Below are 22,882 nucleotides of genomic sequence, written 5' to 3'. Positions count from 1 at the left end.
CTAGTGGCTCATACACCCTGAGGTTCTAGGATGAAGTCACAAGCCTACAAAGATACTGTAATAACACATCAACATTTATGTTGTGGAAAACTACATACTGTGATTTTATTGAGAAAAGTGAGCAGTATACCCCAAGTGAGCTTCATAACCCAGATCACATTAAATTCACTACGTTTAATTATTTCCTATGCTCATTGATACAGAAAATCAAATACAGATCAAGATTTTAAAACTCTAGATTTCTTTGCTAAAAAGATACAACAGAAGGTGATTCTCGTGCTACCCAAGCAATTATCATAGAACTCTTTCATATGGTAAATACAGATAACTTGTATATATCAAATGCTCACAAAATCAGATTCTCACCCCTTCTCAGAAATACAGCATTAATTACATAAACGACACCACCCCTGCCTTTGGTACCTTCACCACCACCAGCAAAGGGCCATCCATTCTTTTGGGTTTTAACCAGAACGTTCATGGCCCTGCAGACTTTGGTCCTAGCAGGGACCACTTCAGTTCCTGACACAGCTTCTCAATGAACAGCGTCAGGGCCAGCCCATTAACGAGGGTCAGCAAACAGTGTCCAGAGAAAAGATAGAACTGGAGAGAAAGAAGAGCATGGTGGACACAGTTTTACTCTATGATTCCTGATGTGTTCAGATCCTTAGCGTCTACCATCCTGGCTATATGAAATGGATCTGTTGGACAAACAATCCTAAACATTAAAAGCAAAGATGTCATCCTGTGCTGAAGCCTTCCCTCCTTCTCTCTCAATAAAACAAAGAACAACAAAGCTCTTTTAAAAAAAAGGGGGGGGGGCTTCCAAAAAAGCAAATTGGTGGCCTTGTTGCTCAGGAAGAGAACACACTGCGGTACTGTAACAGACTACACTCGGACTCACCACGGTGGTGTCAGGGTAGTGAATAAGTGTTTCCTGAAGTCCATCGTGCAGGATGGTCAGAATCGGATGCACCAGGTAGCAGGCATAACTGATGCTGGCCAGGAAGCTCCAGATGTCAAAAGAAAGCACCTGGTTCACCAGACCTGAAGGGACAAGCACGCATCACAAGGCCCCAAGCCCCTCTCTGCAGCGGTGAAGACAGCATGCTATTATTGCTCCCTTGGCTTCTGCACCTCAGTCTGTGAACTTTTCCTAAGATCTTTATGCATTATGATTTTTTAAGGAGTGTACATAAAAAGAAACGTTTCTGCTGAGGGAATATGATAACCTAAGAGAGATGCTAATATGGAGTTTTTGGTGAGACGTACTTCCTTAGCATGGTTTCAGCCCCTGAGCACAAGACATTCCAAGTGTCAAACAAGGTGCAAAGTCCTAGCACTAGCCCAGGTTCTGGTTTAAGATGTGGCCACACTAGTGGCTGGGCCAGGGACGAGGCACTTAACATTGCCAGGCCTCAGTCTCTTCATCTGTTAGTGAGAGGCTAGCATGTGATCACCTTCTAGGTCCCTTACTGGAAAAATATTCTGTAACTTGGTATATCTTCTAGAACTGTGCTGTCCCAGACAATAGCCACTTGTGGCTATTTAAATTAATTAAAATTAAATACAATGAAAAATTCCTCTCTGAATAGTACTTGCTGCTATCTGTAATAGGTTGAAGAGTAATCCTCCAAAAGATACATCCACCAGGAACCTCAGAATATGACTTTATTTGGAAGAAGGTCTTTGCAGATGTAATTAAGGTAAGGAAGTCGAGATGAGATCATCCTGGATTAGGGTGGGCCCTAACTCCAATGACGAGTGCCCTTATAAGAGACAGCAAAGGAAATAGAAAGACACAGGAGCCGTCCCAGACTCCTTTCTTTCTCTTGCATCTACGGAGTGCTGTCAATCTGTCTTACAGATGTTTCCCAAATCAAACCACTGCTCACCACCTCCACTGCTAACACCCTCATCCCACCCTCCATCGCCACCAGCAGCTTCCTAAGGGATCTGTTGGTCTCTCTGCTCTTCTTGCCACCCTGCAGTCCTCATGCAGTCTCCAAAGTAACGTTTTAAAATCACAGATCATATCATGTGCTATGGTCTGAATGTTTGTGTTCCCCACAAATTAATGTGTTAAAATCCCAAACCCCCCAAAGTAATGGTATTAGGAGGTGGGTCCCTTGGGGTGATCAGATCATGAGGGCAGAGAGACTCTAGGGCCCTAGAGAGCCTTTTTGTAAGGCTTCCACCATGTAAGGACACATCTAGAAAGTTCCACCTGTGAACCAGAAAGCAGACCTTCAACAGACTCTGAATCTGCTGGTGCCTTGATCTTATAGTTCATAGTCACTAGAACTGTGAGAAATAAATTTTTGTTGTTTATAAGCCACTCAGTTTATGGTATTTTGTTATAGCATCTCAAATGGACTAAGACATTGTGTCACATAACATTTAGAATAAAATCTAAACTCTTCCACATGGTCCTGCCGGCCCTGCTAACCTGGCCCCTCCTTCCTCTCTGGCCTCACTTCCTCTCTCTCTCTCCCCTGGATCTTTGATTCCTGTCTTGCTGGACTTGCTGTTCCTCGCATGCACTAACCTCTCTCCAGCCTGCAGACCTCTGCCCTAGCATTCCCTCTGCCTGGAATGCTTTTGCACGTCTTTGCAAATGCACCCCTATCCCAGTTACCCTCTAATCCCTGCCTTATTTTTAGTCACTGTATTTATCTGCATCTGGAACTATATGTTTATTTACTTAATATGGTTCTGGATTAGTTGTCTGTGACTACTGTAACAAATTGTCACAATCATGGTGGCTTGAAACAACAGAAATTTATTCTCTCAGAGTTCTGGAGACCAGAAGTCCACAATCAATATCACTGAGCAAAATTAAGGTGTCATTAGAATCACACTCCTTCTGGATGCCCTAGTGGAGAATCTACTCCTTGTCCCTTCCAGCTTCCAGGTGACTTTTGGCATTCCTTGGCTTGTGGCCACATCATTCCGATTTTCAATGCCAACATCTTCCAGTCTCTCTCTTCTATGTCTCCATATCATCTCCTCTGTGTATAGTCAAATCTCTTTCTGCTCCACTCTTATAAGGCGACATATGATTACATTTAAGAGTCCACCCAGATAGTCCAAGATAATCTCACCATCTCAAGATCTTTAATTTAATGGCATCTGCAAGGTCCTAGGGATTAGGACTTGATATCTTTCAGGGACATTGTTCAGCCTTCTAGAGCGTTCTCACCTCCCCACTTCCCCCACTACGCCCTTGTAATCTCGGGCAAGGGAGGAATTTCTTTTTGTCTATTGCTGTATCCTAGCATCCAGAAAAGTGCTTGGCATAGAACAAGCTCTCAATAAGTATTTTATGTAATTAAGTGAATAAACAGAGATGAACTCATAGACAAAAAATGTGTTTTCCCCAAGTGGAGGCCAAATAAGGTGAACCAAGATTTCACTGAGAGACAAAACAAAAGAGTTGTAGGAAAATTAAGTTGTCAAAGAGCCTGTGTTCATACAGGTAGACCAAACGCAGAAGAACGTGCCCTATAGCAAATAGTAGCATATTTACATTGTGAGCCACCACTGACTGCCACAAACTGTCCATCACATTAAATTAATGTTGTTAATCCAGGTTTGTTTTGGTTTTATAGTTTTATCATTGCTTGATAAATTTGTTTTGGCTTTATAAATGCATAAACATAAAAAATCAGTAGATAGGTTTATATTTGTTCGTGTTTAGGTAAAATCCGGATAAAAGCAATCTAGGCCAATGCTAAAGATCCAAAAGAATTCTTATCCCTTTAGAATTTGATGACCACCACCATAGGTGACAGGGTAGCACTGAAGGATTTTAACCAGAGGAGTAACATTGTTGGAAGTTGATTCAAGCAACTCAGCAGAAGACTCTGAGTGTAACAAGACCAGCGTGGTCTACACCAGTACCAACAGAAGATGATTAAAAAGATTATTTGAACCATCAAGATCCTTTCTCGTTCTAAGAGTCTCAAACACTTTTTCTTTAAACACTCCTATTTTTTTCCTAAAGTTCATCAGGCAGACACACATTTTCTAAAAATTTATCTAAACTATCGTCTCCTACATTCACCTACCAATCAACCTTGATATCTCCTAGACAGTGTTGGAGAAACAGATCTAGAATACCTATAATTGTGGATTGGCAACATACCTTTGAATGATAAATTACTCAATAATAAACAAAAAGGCTTGTTCATCACCTGGATGAGGAGAGATATCACCCTCACTCAGAGTAATGATTGGGAGTATTTACTAGTTTCACTGTAGTGACAATACTGCAAAGTAGTTTCACCTTCTAACTAAGCCAAGTCATTCCTCTCTAATCATTATTTGTATTAGCCTGTTATTCCTGATAACAGCAGGCCTTCCCACATTAGACAGGAATACTGTGATGTTTGCCACAACATTATGAATTGCCTATGCCGGTCCAGAGGAAGTCCTTGTCTATGTTCTGAGGCTACGGGGGTGGGGTCAGGATTGTAGTCACATGATCAAAACAGTTGTGCATAAAAGCAAATACATCAGTGAGAGAGAATGTAGCCCACTTTTTCTTTAACATCATTTTTCCATAAAAAGGAAAGGCAGTAAAATTAAAATATTAAAGAACAAATCCCTCATATTAAAATACTCATAAAATTCAAGGACAGTTTTAATGAACATCTGAGAAAGGTGCTATCTATCACTCAGCGATGGAGAGTATCGGCTTGAGATGTTGCACTGGGTCCTGGGTTCATTTTCCAGCTCAACTCCTTATGGGCTGTGTGACCTTCACCGTGTTGCTTCATCTCCAGCATAGTTGTCCTCAGGGAGAAACAGAGCTAATTATAGGTGTAACTCACAGGGGTGTGTTACCCGGAATCATGTGGATGAAGTTTTCCCCTGGGTCTGGTACTCAGCCTGTGTTCAATTAGCAGGAGATGTTAGAATCACTCGATTATGTTATTTTTTCCTTGAAACCGTGGTTTCCAACCACTTCTGCTGAGGCTAACTGGTTTGAGTCCCTGGGCTAAGTTTAAACTCATCCAGATTGTTTCCCTAGAGTAAAAAGCTATCTGCCTCCACCAGCCTCAGGGCTGCTGGGTAGTCTGGGGCCAGAACCTCTTCTGGATGCTTCCTGCCAGCCTTGGTGCTGTCATTTGCTGACACCACAAGCACCCAGTTCACACCTCATGCCAAATAGAGAAGAAAGGGAGGAAATGTCAGCTGGCTTGAATACATACACATTTCTAATCTGGAGAAGATTCCTTTCTTTCCATTGAAGTCCTTTATCTGCTTGACTCCCTGCATGTTGAAAGCCAGCTAGACAGAAACACAATCTCCCCAGTTATCCAAGAAGATCTTGGTGGGAAACTGAGGCCCAGTGTCGGCCTGGACAGCAGTCCTGTCCCCAGCACTGGTATTTCTGTTCCCACTACATTACTCTGCCGGAATTACCTTTCAACTTCTCAACTAGCTTCACTGGACAGGCTGCAACTTTTTCTTTAAGAACCTAAAACCAGTATATAAATCAGTGTAAAAATCTGAAACAAAGTATGTGGGTGTTTCCCCCAAAATATAGACAAATTGGTGTTTTCGAGTCAATATCAGAGTCATTCATCAACCACTACAGCAAATAGAAGCCCTTCTGGGTACAATCTTTGTGTGTCAAATCTGTCCCCTTTAAAGGGACAGTGTGTAAGCCCCAGAGCAAAGCCTATGCCATCTCATACACCCATGGCCTCCCCGGCAGGTAAAGATGACCCAGCCCACAGCCACTGCCCACAGGGTCCAGTGCAAGGCCTGATAGAACGCAGAGGCAGCTGGAGAGGTGACAGAAGTGTCATCCACGGGCGTAGGCCAGAGCAACCACGACAAATTGGTTCAACAGGCAGCAAGTCCAGCCCAGCAGGGCCTGCCCCTGCAGGAAAGGAGGGCGGCTCACTGCCCATTGCAGCCACTGTGGGTCTACCTTCTTTCACATAAACTTACTTTTTTGGTGTTATTACTGTCACTTCTGGTCTCTATTGGTAAATCTCAGTCATTGTGCCGATTTGACTAAAATAGAAGATTCAGATGAGTGGTTACCAGGGGTTAGGTATGCTGGGGACAGTGGGGTGTCACTAGTTTCTGGCCACAGGGCTCTTCAAGAGCTCACTCTTTGAGCCCATCACCTCTTGGCTAATTCCTTGGCCTAAACAGGCCTGTGCTCTCTCAACCTGCATCCTGGGTGTCACGTTCTCTCCTCTCCTTGTCTATCTATCTTTGCTCCACAGTGCTTCCCGCCTTATGTCACTCCTAGCCCACGGCACATGCCCAGCTTCCTCCAACGTGGACCCTGTGTTCTTATTTTCTAGCCTCTAAAGCTCCGAGTTCAGTCTACCCAACCCTCTATGTTGTTTGTCTGGCTCAGCTTGGCTTGTATTCCAGCATCATGCTCCTGGTCCTGCGTGTCCCTTGAAGAGGTTCCCAAATGCTCCCTCTTCATCTCAGCTTTTCTCTTTTGCTGACAACCATTTTCTTCCTGGACCCACATGTAACCTGGACGATGTTGAAGCATCTCTTTAATGGCACTCTGTTATAATCTACAACTGAATTATGCATTTCCAGGGAAATATCATAACTCCAACCTATAGAAAAAGTCATATAGCCCCTGTATATTTGTTCCTTCCAGTTAAATCCTATCTCCTGTTTCTGCCATGATCAACATAAGATTTTCCAAGGATCAGGGCCTCTTCTCCAAAACATCTAGGTGAGGTACCCACAAGACCCAGGCAAAGAAATGTACAGCTTAGCAGAGAGATTTGGGGCAGGAATTGTATCCTAGCAATGCAAGGGAATTCCTGGCCCTTATTCTACTGAGAAGCAAGTTATCTTCCATTCATTCATTTACTGAGTGTCTTCAATGAGTCAGATCTCAGAAGCACATGCTGGGGATTCGGAGGGAGTGAGACAGGCTGTGCCCTCAAGGAGCTCACAGTCTCTGGGGCAGACAAATACTTTACCATGTGGTAAGAACCAGAGTCCAAGAGTGCACGGCACATAGAGGAACATAAAGGTGGGACACAGCCCAGCCTGGAGGGATAAGGGAAGAATTCCTGAAGTAAAAACTCCAGGTGAGCCTTTGAGGCTAAATAGGAGTCAAGTCAGATGAAGGGAGGGGTTGGTGGAGGAAAGCTGGAGGGTGGAAAGGCACATTCTAGGCAGAGAAGGAAGCATGAGCAAGCACACAGATGCCAGGAATCGTGTGTGTGTGTGTTAGTGAGATAAGTCGCCATGAGCATGTCAGTATCACTGACTCACAAAGAGCAAGGCAGAGGGTGGCATCAGTGACGACACTGGAGAAATAGGCAGAGCCATGTCATTGGGACCTCGAGGGCCTTACTGAGATCAAGCTTTATTCTGGAGGTTTTTGAAAGATTTTACATGTTCAAGGACTTGGTGTTTTAAATAGATGGCCCCAAGAGTGGATTTGAGATCAATAAGACTGGAGGCAAAAAGCTAGCAAGGAAGTCCAGCAAGGGATGAGAAGACCTTGCTAAGAGAGGACAGCAGGAGAAACGATCAGCAGGGCTTGGTGGTTGATTGGATGGGAAGGGTGGTCAAGGAGGAGGCATCGGGATGAACCCAGGCAGCCAGCTTGAGCAGTCAGGTTAGAAGGTGAACCGGAATGATGGCCCACAAAGAAACCAGAGAAGGAAATGTGTGCTCAGGGCCCACCCGGAAGGCAAAGATACAGCTTCTCCCCTCTGGACACCTCACGTCCTGATTCTCAGATGGAACCATGAAATCTGACCAAGAATGCTGTCTATAGAAACCAAGGAGTGTGTGCTGTTAAAAATCCAACTCAACTCATTATCTCCTTTCAGAAAATGGTCTTGCCATTATAATCTCACTGGGTGTGTTTTCCCATATCAGTGGTTTCTTCAGGTCTGTACCAAGGCTCCGATGGGTGGGACCCTACTGGGTTCCAACTATGGAACTTTGTCTTTTTCAGTGAAGGAAGCAGAGAATCAAGCTCTGGCAAGAAGATAAAGTCCTTCTTATTCTTTAGCATGAACAGACATCAGTAACACCCTGCAGCACAACAAAGTACCCAGAAGGCTGACTCTTCCCGCCCGTGGCTTCGGAATATTCTGGCCAGATGGGCCACACCAGTCCCAGCCAGACCCGTGCCTGTACACTGAGGCACGGGGAAACCATACCTTGGTTCTAAGAACGTTTGCCTGGTGGTTCTGATGCATGAAAATGCTCAGAAAGAGGCCCACAAGGAAGGGCCCAATTCAGCAGTAGGGCTTGGTGTAGTACTCCAAGAAATACAGTACAGTTGTGCTTTCACTGAAAAAGGCAAGGAAACAAGGCAACAGTTTATGTTTGATGTGGACATGGAAAAGGAATCCCAGAGATATCCACTGCAGCAATCAGAAAATCTGAGGGTAGAATTGGGGCACATTTGTTAAGTTCTTCAATAATGATCCACAGGACCTCATGAACCTATCTTCAGCTGCAGCTGGCTTGTTCAAATTCCAAATTCCCTTGGGCACCTCTTTCCTGGACCCCAAGGAAATATGATGACTGTATTCATTTTAAATAGTTGTTTCTGGTGGCTGATATATCAGATGGTTCTAAAAATGTGGTGCCCAGAAGTGAACCCAAGACTCCCAAGGACAGAGACTGTCATGTGAGAGAAGAGAAGTTCTAAGAGGTTCAGGCCACAGCTTCAAAGAGAGTATTTTCTCTCTTTGAAGCTATGGGTTGTCAAGGTGTGGCCCCCTGACACCAACAGCAACATCAACTAAGAACTTATCAGAAACCCAAATTCATGGACCTCACCCCAGACCTACTGAACAGGAAACTCTGGTGGCAGACCCAGCCAGCTGTGTTTTAACACTCCCTCCAGGTGATCCTGATGCCCCCCAAGTTTGAGAAGCACTGCCCAGTGTCCTTCACAGGAGATGTCCAGGCTGCACATTAGCATAGACTGTGAGTTCTTACAAAAAGTCAGTTGTCTGCCCCACACTCTCAGAGATTCTGATTCAATTGGCCCGAGGTGGGGCTGGAAGTATCAGTGGCATCTAAAAACTCTCCAGGTGACTCTGTGCACCCAGGGTTGAGAACCACTGGGCTAGACACGAGCGAGCCTCCTCCTCCTTCACCTGGGCATGCCCCAAAGGCAGATGACATCATATGGGAAGGGCATGGTGCTCTCCTAGTCAGGAAGATTGCAGTGTAGTCATTCATTCACTCACTCACTCATTCATTCATTCACTCACTCACTCATTCTTTCATTCCACCCACTCACAAATACCTATTGAGCAGTTATGTACCGGGCACATTCTGGGCTGTTTTATTTTGGGAGGCTGCTCTGCAAAGGTGACATTTGCACAGACACCTAAAAGAAGTTTAGGAGAAAGCCCTGCCAAGATCTTAGATTCTAATGGAAGAGCATTCTAGGTTCAAGGAACAGTTAGTGTGAAGGCCCCGGCAGGAGAGTGTGCTTGATGTGTTTGAGTGAGGCTGCTATGAGGCTGGGGGTGGTAGATGAGGCCAGGCGGCCACTGGAGGAATCTGAGCAGATGATCCACAGGATCTGATACTCATTTTTATCACTCTGACTGTTGCACTGAGACTAGATTAGCAGGTATTATACCAGTTTTTTTCTGTGTAACACCCAGGGTGGTTATAAAGAAGGATCGCCACGCATACCTCACTCGGAGGCAATATAGCATTGTGGGCAAGGTCCTAGGTTCAAATCACACCTTTGCCACTCACTAGCTGTGTGACCTTGGAGAGGCGGCCCCAACTTCCTTACGATTCAGTCCCTCCATCCAACAATAGAGCTTCCTGGCAGAGATTTACCACTGGAGGAGAAACACAATACAGCCACGTGGGGGCGCTCCTTTCTTCTGAGAGTCATTTCAATGGGCAATGTGAGCTCAGGGAAGAACCCAGTGCACGTTGAAATGAAGTTTGGAAGCAAAAAAGTAATCAACTTTCCCATTCAGAGCAGAGATTTCCCACCCAGTTTTTCCACGAGCAGATGGGTGCAGTGCAAACAGCTTGGCATTCCGCAGCCCTCCCTGGGAGGTCCTGGCTGTTGCCAGGGCAGAGAGGGGCAGAGAGGGGCAGTGGATGTAGCCTGGCTTCAGATGGAGCCGCCACCGGGAGCTTATAAGCCAGCGTGAGCAGAGCGGTGGCAGTGAAAGACGCCAAGAACAGCGCGGCACCGAGGAGCAGGGGGACACAGTTACTTCTACAGAGAAGAGAGGACACGGAGAGGAGCGCTATTGTTTCCTTCACGACAACATTTACGAACACGAAAGGCTTGGAACCGTGACAATCAGAGCAGCTTCCCGCGCCCTGCTTCTGAGAGAAGCCGATGGGGGCGCGGGGGCAGCTGTGGTGGATTGGGGGAGAGCTGGGCTGGGGTTGGAGCTCCTGAGTAGCCTTGGGACTTGACCGTTTACTAGCTGTGCGACCCTGAGCAGGGCTTTGAACTTGAGTTTCCTCTTCTACATGGGGATAGTCATAGCATTCTTGCCTCCCCACCCTGGAGCTTACTGTGCAGCTCAAAATTAGACCATGCTTGGGAATGTCCCTTGTCCACTATGAAACACTATGTGGATATAAGTGGCCATTGATTTAGGACAGACATGAACTGTCAGAGGCAGGGTGGACATAGACACCGATTCCAAGCACAGGGGAGGAAAAAGAGTAGGGGGGCATCCAGGTGTTCTCCCACACACACCTGGAAGCAGAGCCTGAGACAAGTGTCTGGGTGCAGGTAGTTCATGTGGGAGGAGAAATAAATGTCAGGGCAGTGGAACAGGGAAGCAGGGAAAGCCAAGACAAGGATGTGTGTGTGATCAAGGAGGCCAGTGCTCAATTCTTCTGGAATGTTCTGCAGAGCCTTATAAATTGTACCTCAAAACTATCTTGGGGAATGAAAGAGGGAAGCATTTTCTCACTGTCTTCTATCCCACATGGGTCAAAGGTGGCCCCACACAAATTGATACCTCCATGCTTTGGAATTGTGCATATGCAAGAACAGGTGAGTCCCTGAAGGAGTCCCAGCTGTAGTACCAAGGGAGCTCTAGGGCAGGAAAGAGGAGATTTGGGGACACAAGCTCAGAGCAAGGCCCTGACTGGTTGTTTGTGCTCAGAATTGTGATGGTTGGGACTAAGAGGATCTGCAGTCGTGTAAAAGTGTCAAACACAGGAGCAAGACCATCTGAATACAACCCCACCCAATGATGCCTTTGACAGTCCGGTCCCACTGCTTGAGGTTGCCATGGACCTTCATGAGGAAGGGAAAAGATAGCTACTATTCAGTTATCACCATAGTAATACTGAGCAAATGATTTTCGTCCAGAGTGCAATTCTGGCTTAATGCCTGGAAAGGAGGATGAACCCTAGCTCTGTGGTGCTACGATTGATTGGTAATGTCTGCTATGAGTGTGGGCGTGGCAAGGTATGGTAACAATGCTGTATATTTACCATGATTTTTACCAAATGCTCTTGCTTTGTACTGTTTGGATTTCTGAGCTCTAAAAAGATCTGATTCCACTGGAATTCTATACAAGTATATTCTCTGAAGGAAGAAAGCCCACCTTTTATACCTGCCTCCATTTAGAAGCTAAATGTAGTTCCATAGTCACAATCTTGGATAGCATTGGTTTTCAGCTGAGGGACTGAAATCTACCTTTTATGCCATCCTCTAGGAAAGATGATGACATTGGGGCCAGGACTCCTCAGTCACAAGGACACTCAAGTGGGTTCCCAGCTGGGTCTAGAGTGGGGAGGTGCTAAGAACTCATAGTCCTAGGTGGGTGGTAAACCATCCAGTCAGGCCATCCAGTAAAAACCCACAGCCACCCTAGTAAATATTTAACTCCCTGGGGGACTTGAGCCCAATCCCTTGCACCTATTTTCAGGACCCAGACAAGTCTCCTAGTGGTTAGACTAGCTAGCCACCAATCCAACTAAACTAATAAAACTTACTGAGATAGAGTGTTAGGGGCTGAACTGGGTCCACCTCAAAGTTGTATATTGACGTTCTAACCCCAGTACCTCAGAATGTGACTTTATTTAAAGATAGGGTCTTTAAGGAGATAATTAAAGTTAAATGAGGCCATTGGGGTGGGCCCTAATCCAAAATGACCTTATAAGAAGAGGAAATTTGCACACAGACACACATAGAAGGAAGACCGTGTAAAGACTCAGGGAGAAGACAGCCCTCTACAAGCCAAGGAGAGAGGCCTCAGAAGAAACCAATCCCGCTGACAACTTGATCTTGGACTTCTAGTCTCCTGAACTATAAGAAATAAATTGCTGTTGTTTAAGCCACCCAGTCTGTGGTCCTTTGTTATGGCAGCCCTAGCAAACGAATATAGAAAGGTACCAGAACAATGTGACAGGGAGATAGTGAATGTCAAATAGGACACTGGCCCCACCTTCCCTCCTGTTAGTTCTGTGTCCTCCTGGGCCCCAAGTCACTATCAGGACCTTGGCCCACTCAGGTTAATGGTTGTACTGGATCTTCTGGCTCTTCAAGGGGACTGCTCCCGGGACAATAGGATGGAGAAAGGGCCAGGGATTCAAGCACTGAGCACGACCTCATTCTCTCAAGAGTGTCTGTCTCTCAGAAAGGCCCATTCAGGGCCCATAGTCCATGAGGAGGAGGGAATAGCAGAGAGAGTCTCCCTCCGGTCTGAAAGACCGGGGCTACCTCTCAGGCCTCTGTCAGCCCGCAGCCCCCCGGCCAGGACCCCCCACTGATTTATTTTGCCCTTTGCTCACTAAATACCTGGGCCAGCAGCCAGAGCATCGGCTCCAAATACCATCTCTGAGGAAGCCTGAGGAGCATGCCCGTCTGCCAGGCCTGCTGAGGCCTCACGCCTGCCCCGCCCCTACCTGCAGGCACTTGCTGTGGCCGCCAGAGCCCTACAAGCAGCCATACCTGGCACAGAGCCCAGACCTCTTTCCCCCAGAGAGCTGCCAGCCCCAGCCCTGCTGTCCCAGCTGCTCCTACTCCCCTAATGGGGAGGGAGCGTCCACCCCAAGTGACCCTAGTGGGTCTGAGTATCTCTCAGCTCTTGCTCAGGGAGCCCCTCCCCTGGCAGCAGGAGAGATCAGGACCCAGGGGTGCAGCAGATCAGCTGACCCCCTCCAGGGGCCCTGTGGGGGAAGCTTGCCCAGCAACCCTAAGGCAACTTTTCCTCTGCTCCACCTTCCTTGCATGGTTTTGTGTTGGGAGGAAGGGAGGAGATCACGCTAATTCCTAACTCAGAACTTTCTTTCTTTTCTTTTTTTAATCTCGATTCCAGGGCTGGCCGGTTAGCTCAGTTGTTAGAGTGTGATGCTGATAACAGCAAGGTCCAGGGCTCAATCCCTGTACCAGCCAGCTGCCAAAAATAAATAAATAAGTAAATCTTGATCCCAAAATAAATAGAACCATGATTGTCAGATTTGATAATCTCCATAGTCCATCTCATATGCTCGTATCGGTTTTATTTTGCTATCAAAATCTACTTCTTGCCCCCACTCTGAGAAAACAGGACACTAGGTTAGGATGTCGTCGTTAGCGGGGATGGGAAGAGGGGAACTTGGGTCTCATCCTTCCCTCCACAGTATTACATGTCGAGGAACCCCCAGCCCTGACCCGGGATGCTGTTCATGGTCTCTGCATCTCCCCTCCCTGTTGAAGGAGGCGGAGTTGGGAAGTGCTGAAGGAAGAGGGGTGGGCTGAGCAGAAGAGGACCGCCAGGCCCTGCCAGTCCATGCAGCCTCTTTAAAAATCTGCCCCGCCCCAGTGCCTTCTAGAAAGGATGGGTAGAGAGGGAATCAATGAAAAGGGACTGGCTGCACATGCGAGGGACCCTTGGTGGAATGGGGACAGTACAGAGAAGATGGTGAGATGCCCAAACTCTGAACTGGTCCAGCTGAACAGAAGCTCCCAGGGGGTTATCTAGCTGCCCTTTCCCCACCCCTGCAGCCACTGGAGGGGCAAGGGGCCCCCATGTGGGCAGGTGGCTGGGGACCATGGCAATTACGACAGAACTTCAAAGGACAGGAAACTGAGTTGTATGTGTGCTACACATTACTGAGGAGCAAGCACTGTGCTAGTTCCCGAATGCAGAATCTCATTTTACCTTCACCCGTGATGTGTAGTGTTATAGTCCCCATTTTGTACACGTGAAAAATGAAGATGAGAGGCCAGCAACTTACCCTGGGTCCCCTTGCGAGTAATTTACCAGTCGTGGTTTGAACCTTGTCTTCTGATTCAAACTTTACTATATCACTAACCACCTCTGACTCAGTGGAAGGGAAGCATGGCATAATTTAAACTTTCAGTCTAAAAATCTTTTACATTTGAATTTAGAAAGCTTCATGTGTTAAAGATATGACTAGAAGAAAGCAGATTAGACTTTTTAAAAAAAAAAAAAAAACATTGTTTGGGCCGAGCCCGTGGCGCACTCGGTAGCGTGCTGTGCTAGGAGCGCGGCGACGCTGCGGGTTCGGATCCTATATAGGAATGACTGGTGCACTCACTGGCTGAGTGCCGGTCACGGGGGAAAAAAACAAACAAACAAACAAACAAAAAAAAAAAAACATTGTTTAATTCTTGGATTAAATTAAAATTGGGGGGCTGGCCAATTAGCTTAGTTGCTTAGAATTTGGTGTTATAACACCAAGGTCAAGGGTTTGGATGCCCCTACCAGACAGCCACACACACATAAGAATTTAAATTGGGGTGCATTTTTGCTTGTGGCTGGAATGGACAACATCACAGGTCAACCTGAGATTTTAATGTCTGTCCTACAAAGGGAATGAATAGGGAACCATGATATAGAGACAGAATCAGTCAAAACGTATTTGGAATATAGCTCTCCCCCTAAAAATCAAAGACTTACAAGTTAGATGTAAAAAATGAAATATTTTTTTACATATTCAAATAACAAGATTTGTATTTTGTTTTGTTTTATTATTAATATTCCATATGGGCAATGGATAAATTAGATGGCTAGAGGGCTGAATATTGATATGACCTTTAAGGAAAGGAATTTATCATTATAATTCAAAGGCCCAAAAGATATTCATGGCTTTTGACCTAGTAGTTCCTCTCAAAGATATGCATTATAAAGAAATAACAGCGTTGGAGACAAACGGTTACCATGAAAATATCAGACCATTATTTAGCAAAGCATAAAATAAGAAATAATCCAAGTATGTAAAAATTGGAGAAGGCATCAATAAATTATAGTCAACTCTGGAATGGAACGTTATGCAAACATTAAAACTATGTTTACTTAAAAAATAAGATAATATAGGGGAATGCATTGTCATAAAACTATTAAAAGAAAGATGCTAAAATATATATGCAGAATGCTTTCATGTATAAAAAGCTGGGAAGGAAAAATACGAGAAAGAGAAGCACCAAAATATTAACAGTGAATTCACCTTCCTTGAGTGATGAGACAGAACTGGGGTGATTTTTTCCCCTCTCTCTTAATCCTAATATCTTTCATTTTTTTTTTTTTTTTTTTTTTTTTTTTAAAGATGACCGGTAAGGGGATCTTAACCCTTGACTTGGTGTGGTCAGCACCACGCTCACCCAGTGAGCGAACCGGCCATCCGTATATGGGATCCGAACCCGGGGCCTTGGTGTTATCAGCACCGCACTCTCCCGAGTGAGCCACGGGCCGGCCCTCTTTCAATGTTTTTTAAATTGAACATGTATTTTAACAAAAAATAAATCTCTTAAAATATAGCATGGATAATCCACAGGCTGTAAGTCTCCCCACGAATTATTGAGGCCTTAAAGCATTTCTAAAACTAACAAAAATTAAGGTGATGAATATCAACATTGGAAAGCAGGTAAACTGACATATTCCTGAGGGCGCTGGAAATTTCTCCACTCTTTCTGGAGAGCAATCGCACCATATGTAACAAGCACCACAAAAGTATTCCTGTCCTTTGACACAGTAATTCCACTTGGAAATATGCCCCCAAGGAAATAACTAAGAGAAAACGTAGTATGTTCAAAGACATTCTTTGTGGTGCCATTTATAATCATGAAAAATTGGACACAATCTAAAAGCCCAACCATAAAAATGGTATATAAATCCTAAAACTGACAAGTATGTGATATGTCAATATCACAGGTATGTGTTATGTCAATATGTGGAAATGTTTATATGAACAGTGAAGGGGAAAAGCTGATACTTCTGCAAAAAGAGAACGCAGAAGAAAGCAAACAGTAGAGATTTGGAGTTTGCTTTCCTGAAAAATGAATTTCCCAAATTTTAAAAAGCTCCTCTGCACAGAACGGGTGCGTTTTCTAAGAGTGTTGTGAACAAGGCCTCACCGGGAGAAAAACTTGTCCCAATTAGACTCACTGTCCGTGGATGAAGACGATCACTGGTGTTGTGAGATGGAACTGGAAGTCACTGGCAAGATACCAGGTCCAGCCACTGCACTAAAGAGAGAGAAGCGAAGGTTGTGACATCTTTCCTTCATTGACCAGTTCTGTCCCTGATGTCTCACCCGCCTGGATAGGAGGAAGGATTCAGGAGGTAGATAGGGGGAATTTCCATGGGAAGAGAAAGGACATTTGAGTCAGTTATTTGACATCCCTCCTCTCATCAATCCTTCTAACAAGCCTGGATGATGGAAATTATTATGGTCATTTTATGAAATTGAGATTCAGACAAGTTTTCTCTTTTGTTTTTGGTTTAAAGAGAAAAAAAAAAACTACAAACACACACAATAGAAAGAGAAAAAAAAACCCAAAAACAATAATAGCTAATCTCCCAGGACAGTTGTGGGAATAGACTCCATCATGTTACAGGAATGTAAGAGGTTATTATCATTATGGTGTGGTTGGAACTCAGAGGGGTCAATGTTTTTCCCCACTGCCCCACCCCCAACTCAGTAGGAGAGAAAGAGTCCCTGTAGAATCAAGGCCTGGCTCCAGATGAGCTTTTATGGGAAACCCCAGAGTTCCCACACATGATTGACATGGGATCGTCTGGCCAAAGCCACATGGTTCCACAAACTGTCTGTGCATGTCTGAAATGAGGCAGTTACCTGTATGTCTTCTTCAATGTGAGGAAATTCCTGGGGGCAATTCTCTCCAGGGCTAGAAGGCCTTGGCACTTCTGCTTTCAAGGATCTAAGGTGCATTTTACCTCAAAAAGGCTACTGGCTCATGTCCTTGACACTGGTTCCCACAAATGGTCCAAGCGGGTCTGTGTCCAGAAAAGCAGCCCAGACTACCCCCTGCAGACCCCTGTCACATACAGGCCCTCTGAGAGGCGGGCCCCACCTAGAGGCAGTTAGCTGGTGACACTCACCCCACCCAAGCTGCTGGGCATTTGCAAACAGATGGCAGCCATCTAGCTGTACGTGGTCATGTGCTAAAGCAACGCCGTGCTTTGTAATTTTCTTTCCCGCCTCGCCTGTAAGGCATATGTGGAATGGGTGACATAATTCACTCTAGCTATTTCACTTTCATTGACTCCAAGTTCATTATGAGGAAATTAGGGTGTTGAGGAAGCCGCAACATATACAGATCCTGTTGTTCTGAACCAACTCTGTCAGGTCTGGCTTGAAACTGAGCAGCGTTCATTACAGTGAGGTGGGGGTGCAGGGCTCCACCCAGGGCAGGCTCTGGCGCAGGTGAAGAGAGCGTCCTTCCCTGTGGGGGGCCGTGGACTGGCATGGGGACTGTGAAGGAGCAGCATAGGCTGCCTTGAGACTGCACCCAGATGGTCAGCCCCTCACTGGTCACTGCTCTTCCTCCTCTGCCCCCACTTTGCACAGCAGCTGCACCCTGAGCAGACTGGTGTGGTCACACCCCCCCTTAGAATAAGAGGCCAGTCTCCCACCCACACCCCCCCTTCCTACAGCATCGCTATTGCTCGGGAGAATATGCCAGAAGAAAGGGGATCGGACTCAGGCTGGTACTTGGAAAGCTCACCAAACCACGTGAGTGAGACCCCCATGTCTGCCCCCATTTGCCTTCCCAAAGGCAACAACTCGAGACTCACTGCATTCCGAATCGACACAAAGTCATTCAGCAACAGCAGATTTGTCCACCAAGCTTGTCGGCAGTTATCCCAGTGGAATTTGGGCACTTCCCAAACAGGTCCCCAGGGCACAAGAGAAAACAACCCAACCAACAAGCACACGGAATACATGTGAAGAGGTTGCAACCTGGCAGGAAAGAGCTGGGACAGATAAGGTGTCTCTCCTCAGGGTTCTGCTCAGTCCCCTCAGTGGGCACATGGCCAGTGGGGGACAAGACGCTCTAAAACAGACTGCATTGGTGGGCAGCCAACTTTCCACCCACCCCTCAAACATTCATGCATTTGTGAGTTCACGGTCATTTATTGAGCACCTACCACGTGCCAGCTCAGGTGCTGCTGACGCAAAAATACTGTTGTCTATTGAGCAAGTCATATACTATATCAGCCTCTGTACTAGGAGCTTTTCCGAAATTTCAAAACCTCCAGACAATCCTGGCAGGTAGCTATTACCTCCATACTGATGAAGAAATTATGGTTCAGAGAAGTTAGGGTGGCTTGGCCGAGGTGGCCTGAACATGGAGCAGTGCTAAGATCTGACATCAGTTCATATTCTTTCCACATGGCCTCATGGATGAAAACCTTTTTCCCTCCCTCTTTCTCTCTCTCTCTCTCTCCCTCTCTCCCTCCCTTCCTCCCTTCCTCCCTTCCTCCCTTCCTGGAAGCAGCCACAAAGGTGATGGATGAGGCATGAGTTGTCTGGACCAGCGCTATTCAATAGACAGAGAACTCAACCCTTGTACTCCCAATTTTACATTTGTAGTAGCCACATTTTAAAAAGTGAATTTTAATATTTATTTAGCCCAATAAATCCAAATTATTATCATTTCAAATATGTAACCAATACAAAACAAGGGATTAATGAGATATTTTTCTTTTACTAAGTTTTCAGAACCCAGCATGTACTTTACACAGATGGCACATCTCAACTGGCCACTGTGTCTGGTGGCTACTTATTGGACAGTTCAAGTCTAGAGTTTAGAAGTGAGGCTGTGGCAGAGAGGCGCATACCACGCTGCCATGGATTCAGGGTGGGCTGGGGTCAGAGTGCTCTTTTAGAAGAATACATTTTAAAATTCACAGTAGTTTTTGCACAACTAGATTCAGAGAAAGTGGCCCAGCAGGAACTCCAAACATCTTGATGATGGGGTCAGGGGCTGGGGTGGGCTGTGACAGATAGGGACCAGCAGGACCTGGAGCATCTCCACTTACAGGCACACCCCCAGCAGGGCAGTGTTCAGCACCAAGCCTCTGGTCTGCACCCAGGGACCCAGACCTCTTGGCCTCCTTGTCCTCCCTGCAATGACAATATTCTACATAGAGTGTCCAGTGGGCAGGAGGGCAATGGACATTGGAGGAGAAGGAATGGAATTGCTGATCAATGTCAGGCGATCATGTCAAGATGCAACTTTCCAGATTAGCTAACCTGCACATCTGCTCCAGCGACAGCCTCCCTGGGTCCTGGGTCCTGGGTCCTGCCACGTTAGCCACGCTGCCCCACAGCTGCTCCATAGACCTCTGGCTCCTGCTTCCTTGGTCTCCCTTCCCACCATCTGTTGCCTCCCGCTCCCTGGGGAGAGGAAGTCAGCCCCTGCTGCCCTCAGAAACAGCACTCAAGTCAGATGCATCAGGAGGAAGCATCCCTTGTCCCCTGCTCCCGGCCAGGCAGTGTCCCCCACCCTTTGCCCACCCCCTGGGGGGGAGGGGGTTTTCAAATGCAGGTTCTGGGTCCTTGGGCCCTTGTGGGGGTGGGGCCAAGGCTGCTGGATGTGCTATGGCTTGAGGAGCAGGGCTACAGGGGAAAGAACAAGAAAAATGAGATCTCGTTTCCTCTAAAATTTTCACATTGAGAAAATTATATAACTTCTCCTCTTTCCTCTTCTATAAAAAGGGGAAGATGATTCCTGCCTCCTAAGATTTTTTGAGAATCCAGTGAGATAAATAAGAAAACAGTGTGAAACATCTAAAGCACCATATAAATGTATATGCACTACATTTTTGTACAAAATGTACAAATTTCCAGGACAATTAAAGTCAAGGTGGGTTTTCGAAGATTAAAAAGTGGGATACTAGCCAATGTTGTGGAGGTGTGAGGAGCAGACATTCTCATACCAGGCAGGTGGGAAGGTAAATTGGGAAATGTCCATTAAAATGTTAGATGCACCAAGTCACTCATTCCTCTTGTAGGAATTTAGCCCACAATCATGCCCATACGAGTGCACAAAAATGCACATACATTGTCTCATTGTCTAAGATAGCGAAAAGCTTGCATATTGCCTCCATGCCCATTAACAGACACAGGTTAAATACACAGCACCATACAAGCAACGTTTAACATCACTGATGTGGATCCTTACATGCTTAATAGAGAAATACACCAATGCTGTATCATTAAGTGAAAAGGCCACATGCAAAACAATGCAGTCTATGGTACAATCCTATTCATGGGGGGAAAACAGTGCTTATAAATACATGGCAAGTTTTGCAAGAATTCACAAGAAACTGTTAACAGAGGTGTCCTGTGGGGAGCGAGACTGGAAGGGGGACTCAATTTTAGTACAGTGTACAATGTGTTATAGTTAGATGTTTTTATCACAAGCTGTTAAAAACCCTGACTTTTAAAGTGTGCCTCCTAGTTAGAATAATCATGCAGTTCTAGTGCTCTGGAGCATCTACCCTTTTCATTCCTTTTAGATAATCTTGGTTCTGATTTACCCCTAGAGGTTGGGTATTTGAATTTTCTTGAAAAGGGAGGAAGGGAAGTTGCTCAGTTGGGTTAGAGCCCAGCCTTATAACACCAAGGTCATGGGTTCAGATCCCTGTATCATCCAGCCACCTCCCCACCTCAAAAAGAAAAAAAAAAATCATTTTCTTATAACTTACAGTAGCTCCCAACTGGCCTCCCAACATCTGGCCTTGTTCGCTGACAGCCAGTGCTCTGCCTGAAGCCACAGTGATTCTTGTAAAACTAAATCTGACCGTGGCACACCTCTGCTGAAACCTTCCTAAGACTTTGTCTCAGAACAACAAGGGAAGTCCTTAGGGCAGCCCACAGGCCCCACATGACCTGTCCCCACCCCTCTCTGACCTTATTCCCCTTGTTCTCCATCTTGCTACCTCCACTCCAAAGAGCACCTTTGGGTTCTTTGAGGTTCTTCAAACACCAACCTCATTCCCTCCTCATGACCTTGGCCCTTCAGCTCCCCCTGAATGGGCTATTCTTCCCTCACAGCATTTTCTTTGCTTGGAACACTCCTTTACTTCCTTCAGGGTCCTGGCCAAAAGTCACCTTCCCTATCCTTCCAGAGGAAGACCCTGCCTTGCTTTTGTCTCCAAATGATCACCTTATGGCACTCATGTTCTCCTGTTTAATAGATCTGCAACATAACCAGCACCACTTTAGACAAGCCCAGGTACAAAATGATGCCACCCACCTCCTCCCCTCCCCTCCCCCCTTCCCTTTAGGAGAAGCCTTCTGACTTAAACAGAAACACCTTTTGCTTCCACGAGGACGAGGACGAGGACGCAGTTCTCCACCCCGATCCACATTAGCATAATGCCCCTCCTTGATGGTATCAGCCAGCCCTTGGCACACTATATAAGCTCTACCACCCCCACACCTGGTGCTGTCCCCTTTTCAGGGCAGCCCTGGGCTATTCCCACTTTGAGCACAACCTGGTAGATTCTTTTCCTTTAATAAAGCTTGAACGGTACCCGGCATCTTGGCTCACTTTCTTTCACTGTTGAATATAGATTCCATGGAAATCTGACAGTATTAATTGAAATCACTGCCCATCAGGTGAGGAATAGGGTGTTTTTGGCAGTGGAAGATACCAGTTTTCACAGTATTTGACCTAAGAGAATTTGAATTAAACTAGCAAAAAAAAAAAACTCTATTTAAGGAAGAAAACTATTTGAGTTTATTTTTCTTTGGAAATTCTTTCAAAAGAGGATTAATGACTGAAAAATAATGGATTATTACACAGCAATAATGAATTGAGAAATTGTACACATAAACCTACCTTATGAGGTGACTGAAAAAGTATCTGAGTATGACCTTAGGGGTTATTCCTTTGTCTGAATTCTGATGCATCCTTAGAAACGACCTTGCACTTAACCAACTGCTAAAAGAAAGAGAACAGTCACAGGAATTACTTATCAAAATACCTCCAAGGCTTAAAACAATACATTTGTTCTTGCTCATGCTACAAACCCATTGTTCCTCACTATGGGACCCAGGCTGATGGAGCAGCCACTATCTGAAAGTTCACCAGTGACCATGTGTATTAGTTTTCTGTCACTTAGAATAGAATACCTGAAAGTGGGTAATTTATAAAGAAAGAAAATTTATTTCTTACAATCTGGGAGGCTGAGAAGTCCAAGGCTGAGGGGGTGCATCTGGTGAGAGCTTTCTTCCTGGCAGGGACTCGCCGCAGAGTCCCGAGGTGGCACAAAGTATCACATGACAAGGATGAGAGCATGCTAAATGCTTGCTCCTCATAAAACTGCTAGTGCCACTCCCATGATAACCCATTCATTCACTAACCCATTGATTCATGAATAGATTAACCCATTCATGAGGGCAGAACCCTCGTGATCCAATCATCTTCGCAAGGCCCCACCTTTCAATGCTGTCACATGGGGACTCAAGCTTCCTCATGAGCTTCAGAGGGGACATTCAGAATATAGCACCATGGAAGAGGACAAAAAAGTCCTAGAGGGCCTCAAACCAGCAATTAAATGCTCTACTCTAGAAGTGACATGTTTAAAGCTCTCAGTGTAAGATTTTAAAGCACTTAACATAATGGCAATACTAGGTACCA

General features: G+C 45.7%; 1 pseudogene; it reads right to left on the bottom strand.

Moving 5' to 3' along the window:
- Positions 1-477: 477 nt before the first annotated feature.
- LOC134361681 (O-acyltransferase like protein-like) overlaps positions 478-22,882 on the bottom strand; it is a 60,932-nt pseudogene continuing 38,527 nt past the window's right edge.

The sequence above is a fragment of the Cynocephalus volans genome, chromosome 13, assembly GCF_027409185.1.
Source record: "Cynocephalus volans isolate mCynVol1 chromosome 13, mCynVol1.pri, whole genome shotgun sequence".
Lineage (NCBI taxonomy): Eukaryota > Metazoa > Chordata > Mammalia > Dermoptera > Cynocephalidae > Cynocephalus > Cynocephalus volans.
Note: the sequence above shows the minus strand (reverse complement) of the source record. Positions and strands in the feature narration are given on the sequence as shown.